This window comes from Oncorhynchus masou, unplaced genomic scaffold, assembly GCF_036934945.1.
Source record: "Oncorhynchus masou masou isolate Uvic2021 unplaced genomic scaffold, UVic_Omas_1.1 unplaced_scaffold_5901, whole genome shotgun sequence".
Lineage (NCBI taxonomy): Eukaryota > Metazoa > Chordata > Actinopteri > Salmoniformes > Salmonidae > Oncorhynchus > Oncorhynchus masou.
Genome location: NW_027012323.1, coordinates 5100 through 19889, shown reverse-complemented (window position 1 = coordinate 19889; position 14790 = coordinate 5100). Strand labels below are relative to the sequence as shown.

General features: G+C 47.4%; 1 pseudogene; it reads right to left on the bottom strand.

Annotated features, from left to right (window-relative positions):
- Positions 1-38: 38 nt before the first annotated feature.
- On the bottom strand, positions 39-12781 carry LOC135536286 (phosphorylase b kinase regulatory subunit alpha, liver isoform-like; annotated as a pseudogene).
- Between the last annotated feature and the right edge of the window lie 2009 nt (positions 12782-14790).

The following is a 14790-nucleotide window of genomic DNA, read 5'->3' as shown; positions in this document are numbered from 1 at the left end:
TTACGCATTGCTACCTAACACTTGGTGAATAAACAAACAGTAAATGTGACGATAACACTGGGCATGTTGAGGCCTTGGACCTGGGCCATGAAGGGAGAGGATGTCTCTGGTGGTGTGTTCAGCACTAAACACGTGGTGCTGCCCTCTGATGGGAGGGAGATGACACTTGGTGGCTGTGCTCTGCATCAGCTGGCTGAGGTAGTGGTCAAACATGTCCTTGGAGCTGCCTGGATGGGGGGGAGTTAAATGTAGACTCAGCAATATGATATTACATACCGCAAGCACAAACACGCAAACACAAATACAAAGCCCGCTCCTGTAGGTTCATGCTCTACAACATCCGCAGAGTACGACCCTGCCTCACACAGGAAGCGGCGCAGGTCCTAATCCAGGCACTTGTCATCTCCCGTCTGGATTACTGCAACTCGCTGTTGGCTGGGCTCCTGCCTGTGCCATTAAAACCCTACAACTCATCCAGAACGCCGCAGCCCGTCTGGTGTTCAACCTTCCCAAGTTCTCTCCGTCACCGCTCCTCCGCCCTCTCCACTGGCTTCCAGTTGAAGCTCGCATCCGCTACAAGACCATGGTGCTTGCCTACGGAGCTGTGAGGGGAACGGCACCGCAGTACCTCCAGGCTCTGATCAGGCCCTACACCCAAGCAAGGGCACTGCGTTCATCCACCTCTGGCCTGCTCGCCTCCCTACCATTGAGGAAGAACAGTTCCCGCTCAACCCAGTCAAAACTGTTCGCTGCTCTGGCCCCCCCAATGGTGGAACAAACTCCCTCACGACGCCAGGACAGCGGAGTCAATCACCACCTTCCGGAGACACCTGAAACCCCCACCTCTTCAAGGAATACCTAGGATAGATAAGTAATCCTTCTCACCCCCCCCCCTTAATGATTTAGATGCACTATTGTAAAGTGGCTGTTCCACTGGATGTCAGAAGGTGAATTCACCAATTTGTAAGTCGCTCTGGATAAGAGCGTCTGCTAAATGACTTAAATGTAATGTAAATGTAAACACACACCAAACACACACCAAACACACACCAAACACACACCAAACACACACCAAACACACACCAAACACACACCACGGCTGACGTACCTGAGGGGACAAAACTTTCTTCTTCGTCTTCCTCGTCTTCTTCATTCTCCAGCAGGTCGTCATCGGTGTCTCCGTCGAGGAAGCTGAGCTCTGTGTGGAACGAGGTAGTCTGGAAGCTGGAGATGTTTGCCATCTGAACCCTGCAAAAAAACACACAAGATGGAATGGAACCAAATAGGGCATCACTGGAACTTTCATAACCAGGTGCTGTAGTGACATAAATAGTGGAGCCGAGCATTTCCTTCTGTAAATATCCAGAGATCTCTCTTAAGATGAGTGACCTTAGAAATGGAAGAGAGTCGGTCTGACCTTGCCCCTCCAAAGTATCCATCGTGCAGCTTCCTCAGAGTGGACAGAATACACGGGTCGATGCTCTCACCATCATCCACTGGGAACAACAAGGGAAACATGATCAATTAACCAACCAATAAACCTTGTTTGTCCCATACAGAATGTAGTTTCCCAGCAAGAGTCCGTTTCCTGGACACGGATTAATCCTCAAATTCCCATTTAAATAAATGTTTAGTCCAGAAGTCACACAAACAACACAGAATGATTGCCCAGCATGCTGTGTGTGATGGGGAAGGTGTAGTTATTTACCCAACATGCTGTGTGTGATGGGGAATGGGAGGGGTATTTACCCAGCATGCTGTGTGTGATGGGGAATGGGAGGGGTATTTACCCAGCATGCTGTGTGTGACGGGGAATGGGAGGGGTATTTACCCAGCATTCTGTGTGTGATGTGGAAGGTGTAGTTATTTACCCAGCATGCTGTGTGTGATGGGGAATGGGAGGGGTATTTACCCAGCATTCTGTGTGTGATGGGGAAGGTGTAGTTATTTACCCAGCATGCTGTGTGTGATGGGGAATGGGAGGGGTATTTACCCAGCATGCTGTGTGATGGGGAATGGGAGGGGTATTTACCCAGCATTCTGTGTGTGATGGGGAAGGTGTAGTTATTTACCCAGCATGCTGTGTGTGATGAGGAATGGGAGGGGTATTTACCCAGCATTCTGTGTGTGATGAGGAATGGGAGGGGTATTTACCCAGCATGCTGTGTGTGATGGGGAAGGTGTAGTTATTTACCCAGCATTCTGTGTGTGATGAGGAATGGGAGGGGTATTTACCCAGCATTCTGTGTGTGATGGGGAAGGTGTAGTTATTTACCCAGCATTCTGTGTGTGATGAGGAAGGTGTAGTTATTTACCCAGCATGCTGTGTGTGATGAGGAATGGGAGGGGTATTTACCCAGCATTCTGTGTGTGATGAGGAATGGGAGGGGTATTTACCCAGCATGCTGTGTGTGATGGGGAATGGGAGGGGTATTTAGCCAGCATTCTGTGTGTGATGGGGAAGGTGTAGTTATTTACCCAGCATGCTGTGTATGACGGGGAATGGGAGGGGTATTTAGCCAGCATGCTGTGTGTGATGGGGAAGGTGTAGTTATTTACCCAGCATGCTGTGTGTGATGGGGAAGGTGTAGTTATTTACCCAGCATTCTGTGTGTGATGGGGAAGGTGTAGTTATTTACCCAGCATTCTGTGTGTGATGAGGAATGGGAGGGGTATTTACCCAGCATTCTGTGTGTGATGGGGAAGGTGTAGTTATTTACCCAGCATGCTGTGTGTGATGGGGAAGGTGTAGTTATTTACCCAGCATGCTGTGTGTGATGGGGAATGGGAGGGGTATTTACCCAGCATTCTGTGTGATGGGGAAGGTGTAGTTATTTACCCAGCATGCTGTGTGTGATGGGGAATGGGAGGGGTATTTACCCAGCATTCTGTGTGTGATGGGGAAGGTGTAGTTATTTACCCAGCATGTGGTGCGTGACGGGGAAGGGGAGGGGTATTTACCCAGCATTCTGTGTGTGATGGGGAAGATGTAGTTATTTACCCAGCATGTGGTGCGTGACGGGGAAGGGGAGGGTATTTACCCAGCATGCTGTGTGTGATGGGGAAGGTCAGGGTAGGGCGTCCGGTCATCCTCCAGGAGGAGGAGAGATAGGACAGCTCCGTCCTTAGCATCTCCACTATCATCTGGTTGTCCAGAGCCAGGTAGAAGTGATGCTGGTCCAGGAACTAAAGGAGAGAAGAGACAGTGAGATGGTTGTCCAGAGTCAGGTAGAAGTGATGCTGGTCCAGGAACTAAAGGAGAGAGATGGCCAAAACTACTGCTCCAGCCCAAACACACCTGATTCAGCCCTACACAAACACACCTGATTCAGTCCTACACAAACACACTTGATTCAGCCCTACACAAACACACCTGATTCAGCCCTACACAAACACGCCTGATTCAGCCCTACAAAAACACGCCTGATTCATCCCTACACAAACACACCTGATTCAGCCCTACACAAACACACCTGATTCAGCCCTACACAAACACACCTGATTCCGCCCTACACAAACACACCTGATTCAGCCCTACACAAACACACCTGATTCAGCCCTACACAAACACACCTGATTCAGCGAATCAAGGTCTTGATGAGCAGATAATTAGTAGAATCGGGGGCCGTATCCAAATATATATACACTGAGGTCACCCGACCTCAACCTAATAGAGATGGATTGCGATGAGTTGGACCGCATAAGAAGGGAAAGCAGCCAACAAGTGCTCAGCATATGTGGGAACTCCTTCAAGACTGTTGAAAAAGCATTCTAGGTGAAGCTGGTTGAGAGAATGCCAAGACTGTTCAAAGCTGTCATTAAGGCAAAGGGTGGCTACTTTGAAGAATCTCAAATATAAAATATATTTTGATTTGTTTAACACTTTTTTGGTTACTTTTGATGTCTTCACTAGTATTCTACAATGTAGAAAATAGTAAAAATAAAGACAAATCCTTGAATGAGTAGGTGTGTCCATACTTTTGATTGTTGTGATTACCAGCTGAGATCAACTTTCATGACTTGATTTTACTCCTGGCTCAGAGTTTGTCTGGGCAGTAGCTTAACATCATCCTAAAACCTACTTTGAGCTGGGAGTGTTTAAAAAGTCTTAAAATAGGTTTTAACCAGATTCCTGCTTTGTGGATAAAGCCCTAGGTGTGCTAGATTAGGACTTAACAAACAAGAGCATTTAGGGAGATAGGACCTCTACTGTCTTAAGGTGATAACAAGGCATGTCACCTGAGGGGTGAATGTGTAGGTACGGTTCCGGATCTCGTAGAATTTCGAGGTTCCCAGAACTCCAATGTGCCTGTATGGCCTCCCGCTCAGATTCAACTTCTTGCAGTTTCCTGTGAAGCAAGTCATTAGCTATGTAGTTCTTATGAAGGCTTTACGAATGCTCTACGAATCCTTTCTAAGTAGGTGTAACTGTACCCAGTTTGACGTAGACGTGGCTGAGGATGCGAGCAGGCATGACCCTGATGGGCTGGACCTCAGCGATGGTCTGGACCTCTATTTCATCGTTCTTCAGCAGCTCCTGGATCTCCTTCGACTCCGCTAACACACACACTGCCAATGTGTACACACACACACACACAGACACAGACACACAGACAGAGAGAGAGAAACAAATTAAGGTATGTATACAGTACATGCACATACATGAAGGCACACACACACACACACACACACACACACACACACACACACACACACACACACACATACACACACACAAAAGGGAAAGGAAACTCTCAGATAGGCAGCCCTGACCACGGAGCAAACGATCTTAAACAAAACGAGTGAATTAAATAACAAGTCTAGAACTGTATATTACTTCTCCAGTTAAAGGATGTCAAATGTCTTCCAGCCTGCATGAGAGGAAATTAGACCTGCTGCAAACCTTGTACGACTACGTCCGGCTTGAAGTTCGTGGAGAATCGCCTGTTGAGAGGGTCGATCTCTCCAGGGGCGAGGAATCCCTTGGAGGAACAGACGGAGAGAGAGAGAGAGGGGGAGAGAAAACTAAAGCACCAACCAACACCTCACTGTGGTGAGACAGAGGCAGAATCACTCTATTAGCCCACCTATAATTTAACAACTACCTCTTTCCCTACTGTATTTAATTTATTTATTTATTTTGCTCCTTTGCACCCCATTATTTTTATTTCTACTTTGCACATTCTTCCACTGCAAATCTACCGTTCCAGTGTTTTACTTGCTATATTTTATTTACTTTGCCACCATGGCCTTTTTTTGCCTTTACCTCCCTTATCTCACCTCATTTGCTCACATCGTATATAGACTTGTTTATACTGTAGTATTGACTGTATGTTTGTTTTGCTCCATGTGTAACTCTGTGTCGTTGTATGTGTCGAACTGCTTTGCTTTTTCCTGGCCAGGTCGCAATTGTAAATGAGAACTTGTTCTCAACTTGCCTACCTGGTTAAATAAAGGTGTTCTCAACTAGCCTACCTGGTTAAATAAAGGTGAAATAAATAAAATAAATATTATAAGACGACCGCAGAAGGTTTTTACCTCAGCCAGCAGAGAACTAACGATGTAGAGGGACTGTCCCCACATGTGAGGTAACTGACCCATAGCCACTCTGTCCACGGAGTGAGGGTTCCCGTACTCTTCCTCCATCTGGGGGAAACACCACACAGTTACGGTCTTCCTCACTTAGTTAGTTGTAGGGGACATTGTTACTTATCAGGATTCAGAAAGGTAGCAAGTGTAACCTGTTACTTCTCCGCAGCCCATATCGGCACAAGTGTAACCTGTTACTTCTCCGCAGCCCATATCGGCACAAGTGTAACCTGTTACTTCTCCGCAGCCCATATCGGCACAAGTGTAACCTGTTACTTCTCCGCAGCCTGTTATCTCCGCATCGGCACAAGTGTAACCTGTTACTTCTCCGCAGCCCATATCGGCACAAGTGTAACCTGTTACTTCTCCGCAGCCCATATCGGCACAAGGAGTAAAGCCGACGTGCCCTAAAGAAAGACGGATTTCCAATTGACACACGGACCATAAAGTTGTATTCAAAAGGGCGAGACCTTTTCAGGTGGGACAGCGTAGAGCTCAGGCATCAGGCGGATCCCAGGCTTCCCTCTGATCAGGACTTCTTCCAGGGCATCTCTGTACTCCTGCACCTGGAGACAGGAAGCAGGAAAGGACATGTTCTACATACAGTCACGTGACCTGGGGAGGTCTAGCGGTCTGACACATAGCTCGGTGACGTCACCCACTCTCAGACCTACAGGTAGTTGTTTTCCTTGCTCTGAAACGGACACAGCTTTTGTGGAGTGACCGGTGACGAGGTACTCAGAGGGTCTCAGGGTGGAACCTAGGTCGGGACGAGGAGAGGGGCGGAACCAACACGGCCACACACACCTGTACTAGGTCTCCGCTGAAGATGCCGTCCAGAATGAGGTAGGTCCAGAACACTGGCCATTCACATTCTATATTCTCAAACAGTTTGAGCTCAGCCGGGTCGTAGTGGAGACGCGACGGGTCCTGAGAAAGACAGACAGACACGGAAATATTACACCCAATGTCTCATCTAAAAGAACAAGGCTAATCTTTAAACGAGAGTTCAAGGAAAACCCCACTAAAAGACTATCTTTTGGTATTTTTTTCCCATTATTTCGCTGTCATTTTATAAATGCCAACAGGTCATTTGTTTGTTCAACATGGCGGCACCTTTTTGTGTGAGTAAAATGTACTATGCAGGAAATGGAGGTGGAAACGCCTTTATGTACATATATTGATATAATAACCATCATATGGAAGTAAACTTGGTGTCGGGCGATGACATGTTGTGTGTTCCTCCCACCACGACTCGGGAAGGCATGCAGTTTATTAGGCTACAGATGAAATAAGTTATGATGAACTTCACAGGGTGGTGAAAGTGGTGATGAGCTTGATGCTCCTTTACAATACATATCCAGGGTCTGATTCTGGTGACATGATGATCGATGCTTGGTTGCCGTTTTGACAAATAACAATATTTTCACTCTTAGCCTACACACACTGTATCTGCCTGCTGTTGGCTACAGCGGAGATACAAGACCATTGGATGAAAATCTAGTTTATTTCACACTGTAAGGAGAAAAACATACAAATCTGTACAATTACCTCTCTTGGGCATCTGTATCCATCTCTGATGAAACGGCAGCAGCCATAGCGTCCCTGGGGAAGGGAACGGAGTCATTTAGAAGCCTCATTCTAGAGCACCATTAAGCCTAGCCAATGGAGGTTTCCCATTGACATCCTTTTACCGTCTCGGACTAGGCTTAATCTGAGTCTGGGTATCAACTAGCCCATATAGTGTGTCTGTGGTCCAATCTAGACAGGCTCCTATCTACCTGTAGCCTGGACATGATCACATTGTATCTGTGGTCCAGTCTAGACAGGCTCCTATCTACCTGTAGCCTGGACATGATCTCACTGTATCTGTGGTCCAGTCTAGACAGGCTCCTATCTACCTGTAGCCTGGACATGATCTCACTGTATCTGTGGTCCAGTCTAGACAGGCTCCTATCTACCTGTAGCCTGGATATGATCTCAGTCTTAGTGATGGTGACCAGGTCTGCATCCTCCACAGCGAAGGCAGGGAAGGAGATGATTGACAGGAGACCAGCGTCGATCTCTTTAGAGGTGGAGGCTCGTGGCAGCATGGAGCACAGGATAGCCTGGAGAGGTCAAATACAAACGGGTCAGTTTCTGACAGATGGCGTCATTCTGACACCACCGTGTTGCCAGGAGACATCAGTTGTGCTATCTGACGTAAGACAATGGTCAGTTTCATACATATCATTTTAAGGTTTATAAAATAATCCGCTTAAACCAGACTGGACACTGCCCTCACCAGGCTAGAGAAGATTAAACCAGACTGGACACTGCCCTCACCAGGCTAGAGAAGATTAAACCAGACTGGACACTGCCCTCACCAGGCTAGAGAAGATTAAACCAGACTGCACACAGCCCTCACCAGGCTAGAGAAGATTAAACCAGACTGGACACTGCCCTCACCAGGCTAGAGAAGATTAAACCAGACTGGACACTGCCCTCACCAGGCTAGAGAAGATTAAACCAGACTGGACACTGCCCGCACCAGGCTAGAGAAGATTAAACCAGACTGGACACTGCCCTCACCAGGCTAGAGAAGATTAAACCAGACTGGTCACTGCCCTCACCAGGCTAGAGAAGATTAAACCAGACTGGACACTGCCCTCACCAGGCTAGAGAAGATTAAACCAGACTGGACACTGCCCTCACCAGACTAGAGAAGATTAAACCAGACTGGACACTGCCCTCACCAGGCTAGAGAAGATTAAACCAGACTGGACACTGCCCTCACCAGGCTAGAGAAGATTAAACCAGACTGGACACTGCCCTCACCAGGCTAGAGAAGATTAAACCAGACTGGACACTGCCCTCACCAGGCTAGAGAAGATTAAACCAGACTGGACACTGCCCTCACCAGGCTAGAGAAGATTAAACCAGACTGGACACTGCCCTCACCAGGCTAGAGAAGATTAAACCAGACTGGACACTGCCCTCACCAGGCTAGAGAAGATTAAACCAGACTGGACACTGACCTCACCAGGCTAGAGAAGATTAAACCAGACTGGACACTGCACTCACCAGGCTAAAGAAGATTAAACCAGACTGGACACTGCCCTCACCAGGCTAGAGAAGATTAAACCAGACTAGAGAAGATTAAACCAGACTGGACACTGCCCTCACCAGGATAGAGAAGATTAAACCAGACTGGACACTGCCCTCACCAGGCTAGATAAGATAGGACATGTTTATCACAGTACCTGGCAGTGCTCCACCTCGTCCGGCAAAACGTGAATGACAGATTTGGGTCCTCCATGAGCCCCAAAGAGGTCCAGCTCATCAATGGCCTCCAATGCAGCCTGAACATAAAACCCAACATGTTGTTGTTTTAGGAGTTTAGATATAGTAGCTGTGTTGTGATAAGAGGACTGTTATGAGTCTAGATATGGTAGTTAAGATACGATTGGAGACGTAAAAGGAGACCATGTATTATCATTGTTGCATATAGGACAAGCATTACATCTAAAGCATCAGTACCGTGGCCATCCCCACAGAGCTGGCATTCAGTTCTGGGATCCCCTGATTGGTCTTGTCCCCTCGCTCCCACATCCCATAATCCTGCACAGAGAGAGAGAGAGAGAGAGAGAGAGAGAGAGAGAGAGAGAGAGAGGGAGAGAGAGAGACAGTTACCATGACAACCATGTTTAAAATCATACTATTTGAAGACCTTAATTTGATTTTATTTGACCTCATCGAATATATACTCTATATACAGTATATTCTATATATTTACACAAATAGTAATCAGTAGGACATATGCATTCTGTTTTAACTCCTCACGTCTCAGAAACAGACAACGCTGACAGGGTGATTCTGGATTATCTGCTTATTCTGGTTGGTGAAGTCGCTAACTAAGACACATTCTCCTGGATGGGAAACGTATTCTGGTTAGTGAAGTCGCTAACCAAGACACATTCTCCTGGATGGGAAACGTAGTCTGGTTAGTGAAGTCGCTAACTAAGACACATTCTCCTGGATGGGAAACGTAGTCTGGTTAGTGAAGTCGCTAACTAAGACACATTCTCCTGGATGGGAAACGTAGTCTGGTTAGTGAAGTCGCTAACTAAGACACATTCTCCTGGATGGGAAACGTACTCTGGTTAGTGAAGTCGCTAACCAAGACACATTCTCCTGGATGGGAAACGTACTCTGGTTAGTGAAGTCGCTAACCAAGACACATTCTCCTGGATGGGAAACGTCAGTTGTTGACCAGTTGAACCGTTTATTTTTCAGTACCATGTCAGCTCTCTGTTGACATTATGTTGATTAAATTCTCTGTTGATATTATGTTAATAATTATGACATTATGTTAATGAATTATGTTAAGTAGTTTTCACCTGTTAGTTTATAATTATCTGTTGTACCGACCACACAGGCCTTTGACCTGTTGGCGCTTTTAAGCTAAAAAATATGTTGATGCTTTTAGGGTTAAGTGCTGATGTTCCCATGTTGACCAATGAAATGTATTGAAAGTTATTCTACCAACCAATCAGAAAGTTCACTGTGTGGGATTTTACAATATACTGTATGAGCCATGTAAAAGGTCTTGTTTGGTAAGGTGTTCCTTGCAGCATGACACTTCTATAGTCTCCACTACCTCTACTGATATTCCTATTGATCTTCAGTACAGTATTGCTTCTCTCTCCATTACCGTTCAGACTTCTATTACTTCCTGCTAAGTCGTATGCTAGTGAGGTTAGAAGAATAGAGCCTCGCTCAAACAGACCTTGAACATTACCTACCGCGACTTTATAAGCAGCCTCAATGTAGAAGACCAGGTTCTGGATAAAAGCCACTTCATGCAGGGTTGATATGATACGAAGACCTGGAGAAAACCAGACAGTGATAAAGAACAATGCCGCCGGTATACAGTCAAGTTATTTCACAATGACATGATCCATGACACACACACACACACACACACACACACACACACACACACACACACACACACACACACACACACACACACACACACACCGACACACACACACCGACACACACCGACACCGACACACACCGACACACACCGACACACACACACACACACACACACACACACACACACACACACACACCGACACACCGACACACACCGACACAGACACCGACACACACCGACACCGACACACACACACACACCGATACAGACACACACACCGACACACACACACACACACACACACACACACACACACACACACACACACACACACACACACACACACACACACACACACACACACACACACACACACATGGTACCTGAGGCAGTCATCTGAGCCAAAACCAGCAGGTACAGAGAGGTGGCATCAACCTGCAGGTGTCCCCACTGATCGTCCCCCACCACGGTAGCACAGGTGGGGGTGTGGTACTTGGCGTGCAGACAGTCCTTGGGGCTCTGGGTGTGTTTAAACTTCTCCACCTTGGCCACCTGTAGTCAGACACACTGACATGCTCAGAAAAGCCTATTACACAGCCAGACCAAGGGAGAAACACATAAAGAAATGCTCCCACAGCGTAGTGCATTGTTGCCCTTATGCCATATACTAGTGACTGTGTTGTTACATGGTAGAAGGAATGGGACAGTAACCACGGTAACCCACCTGTCGCATCATACACTGGAGCAGCCCTTGCATCAGCTTGACAACACTCTGTAGAACAATACAAATATAGATATTTACCACACCTTACAGGGATCGGTAACTCCTGCCTTCCCAAGTTTATCTATTCAGGACTCCAAGGACTGGAATATGCCAATCTCTGCCTGTGGCCTACAACATAGATCATAGGACAACATGCATGGAACACACTAACATGTTTCGGGGAAAGGAATGTCTTGTTTTGACACAGTGTGGTCATGAGGACTATTCAGACCCACTTTCCAACACAGATCACACAGTACAGTAAGTATGAAGGACACAACACAGATCACACAGTACAGTAAGTATGGAGGACACAACACAGATCACACAGTACAGTAAGTATGGAGAACACAACACAGATCACACAGTACAGTAAGTATGGAGGACACAACACAGATCACACAGTACAGTAAGTATGGAGGACACAACACAGATCACACAGTACAGTAAGTATGGAGGACACAACACAGATCACACAGTACAGTAAGTATGGAGGACACAACACAGATCACACAGTACAGTAAGTATGGAGGACACAACACAGATCACACAGTACAGTAAGTATGGAGGACACAACACAGATCACACAGTACAGTAAGTATGGAGGACACAACACAGATCACACAGTACAGTAAGTAGGGAGGACACAACACAGATCACACAGTACAGTAAGTATGGAGGACACAACACAGATCACACAGTACAGTAAGTATGGAGGACACACAACACAGATCACACAGTACAGTAAGTATGGAGGACACAACACAGATCACACAGTACAGTAAGTATGGAGGACACAACACAGATCACACAGTACAGTAAGTATGGAGGACACAACACAGATCACACAGTACAGTAAGTATGGAGGACACAACACAGATCACACAGTACAGTAAGTATGGAGGACACAACACAGATCACACAGTACAGTAAGTATGGAGGACACAACACAGATCACACAGTACAGTAAGTATGGGACTCACAACACAGATCACACAGTACAGTAAGTATGGAGGACACAACACAGATCACACAGTACAGTAAGTATGGAGGACACAACACAGATCACACAGTACAGTAAGTATGGGACTCACAACACAGATCACACAGTACAGTAAGTATGGAGGACACAACACAGATCACACAGTACAGTAAGTATGGAGGACACAACACAGATCACACAGTACAGTAAGTATGGGACTCACAACACAGATCACACAGTACAGTAAGTATGGAGGACACAACACAGATCACACAGTACAGTAAGTATGGAGGACACAACACTATTTTGACATGCTGTGAGATGGGAGCCAGCCAGTCACCTGCTCCAGTTCGTAGGCCTTGGCCTTGTCCTCATCCCGGTCAGCGTTCTTCCTGTAGGCCATCCCCAGACCCCACACCGCCAGGATGCTGTAGACATTGTCACGCACCCAGGCATCTGGCAGCTGGACACTGCAGGGCAACAGGCCTGTTACTGGGTTCTGGAGACACACACAGGTTAGACAGGCAGGTTAGACAGGCAGGTAGATATCTATCTAAGTCTGGGCTCTGGCTGGGCCACTCAAGGACATTCACAGACTTGTCCCGAAGCCACTACTGTACGTTGTCTTGGCTGTGTACTTAGGGTCGTTTGTCCTTTTGCAAGGTGAACCCTCAACCCAGTCTGAGGTCATGAGAGCTCTGGAGCAGGTTTTCATCAAGAATCTCTCATTACTTTGCTCTGTTCATCTTTCCCTCGACCCCTGCCGCTGAAAAACATCCCCACAGCATGATGCTGCCACCACCACTCTTCACCGTAGGGATGGTGCCAGGTTTCCTCCAGACATGATGCTACCACCACCACGCTTCACCGGAGAGATGGTGCCAGGTTTCCTCCAGACATGATGCTACCACCACCACGCTTCACCGGAGGGATGGTGCCAGGTTTCCTCCAGACATGATGCTACCACCACCACGCCTCACCGTAGGGATGGTGCCAGGTTTCCTCCAGACATGATGCTACCACCACCACGCTTCACTGGAGGGATGGTGCCAGGTTTCCTCCAGACATGATGCTACCACCACCACGCTTCACCGTAGGGATGGTGCCAGGTTTCCTCCAGACGTGATGCTACCACCACCACGCTTCACCGGAGGGATGGTGCCAGGTTTCCCAGACGTGATGCTACCACCACCACGCATCACCGGAGGGATGGTGCCAGGTTTCCTCCAGACATGATGCTACCACCACCACGCATCACCGGAGGGATGGTGCCAGGTTTCCTCCAGACATGATGCTACCACCACCACGCTTCACCGGAGGGATGGTGCCAGGTTTCCTCCAGACATGATGCTACCACCACCACGCTTCACCGGAGGGATGGTGCCAGGTTTCCTCCAGACATGATGCTACCACCACCACGCTTCACCGTAGGGATGGTGCCAGGTTTCCTCCAGATGTGATGCTGCCACCACCACGCATCACCATAGGGATGGTGCCAGGTTTCCTCCAGACATGATGCTGCCACCACCACGCTTCACCGTAGGGATGGTGCCAGGTTTCCTCCAGACATGATGCTACCACCACCACGCTTCACCGTAGGGATGGTGCCAGGTTTCCTCCAGACATGATGCTACCACCACCACGCTTCACCGTAGGGATGGTGCCAGGTTTCCTCCAGACATGATGCTGCCACCACCACGCTCACCGGAGGGATGGTGCCAGGTTTCCTCCAGACATGATGCTGCCACCACCACGCTTCACCGGAGGGATGGTGCCAGGTTTCCTCCAGATGTGATGCAACCACCACCACGCTTCACCGGAGGGATGGTGCCAGGTTTCCTCCAGACGTGACTCTTGGCATTCAGGCCAGAGAGTTAAATCTTGGTTTCATCAAATACAATTTTATTTTTATGTCACGTACAAATACAACAGGAGTAGACCTTACAGTGAAATGACTACTTACAAGCTCTTAACCAATGATGCTTTAAGAATAATAAAATAAATAAAAGTGTTAAGTAAAAGATAGATAAGTAAAAAAATGTAGAAAATAAAAGTAACAAATAATTAAACAGCAGCAGTAGAATAACAAGCAAGGCTTTATACAGGGGGTACCGGTACAGAGTTAATGTGGAGGCTATATACAGGGGGTACCGGTACAGAGTTAATGTGGAGGCTATATACAGGGGGTACCGGTACAGAGTTAATGTGGAGGCTATATACAGGGAGGGTACAGAGTTAATGGTACAGAGTTAATGTGGAGGCTATATACAGGGGGTACCGGTACAGAGTTAATGTGGAGGCTATATACAGAGGGTACTGGTACAGAGTCAATGTGGAGGCTATATACAGGGGGTACCGGTACAGAGTTAATGTGGAGGCTATATACAGGGGGTACCGGTACAGAGTCAATGTGGAGGCTATATACAGGGGTACCGGTACAGAGTTAATGTGGAGGCTATATACAGGGGGTACCGGTACAGAGTTAATGTGGAGGCTATATACAGGGGGTACCGGTACAGAGTCAATGTGGAG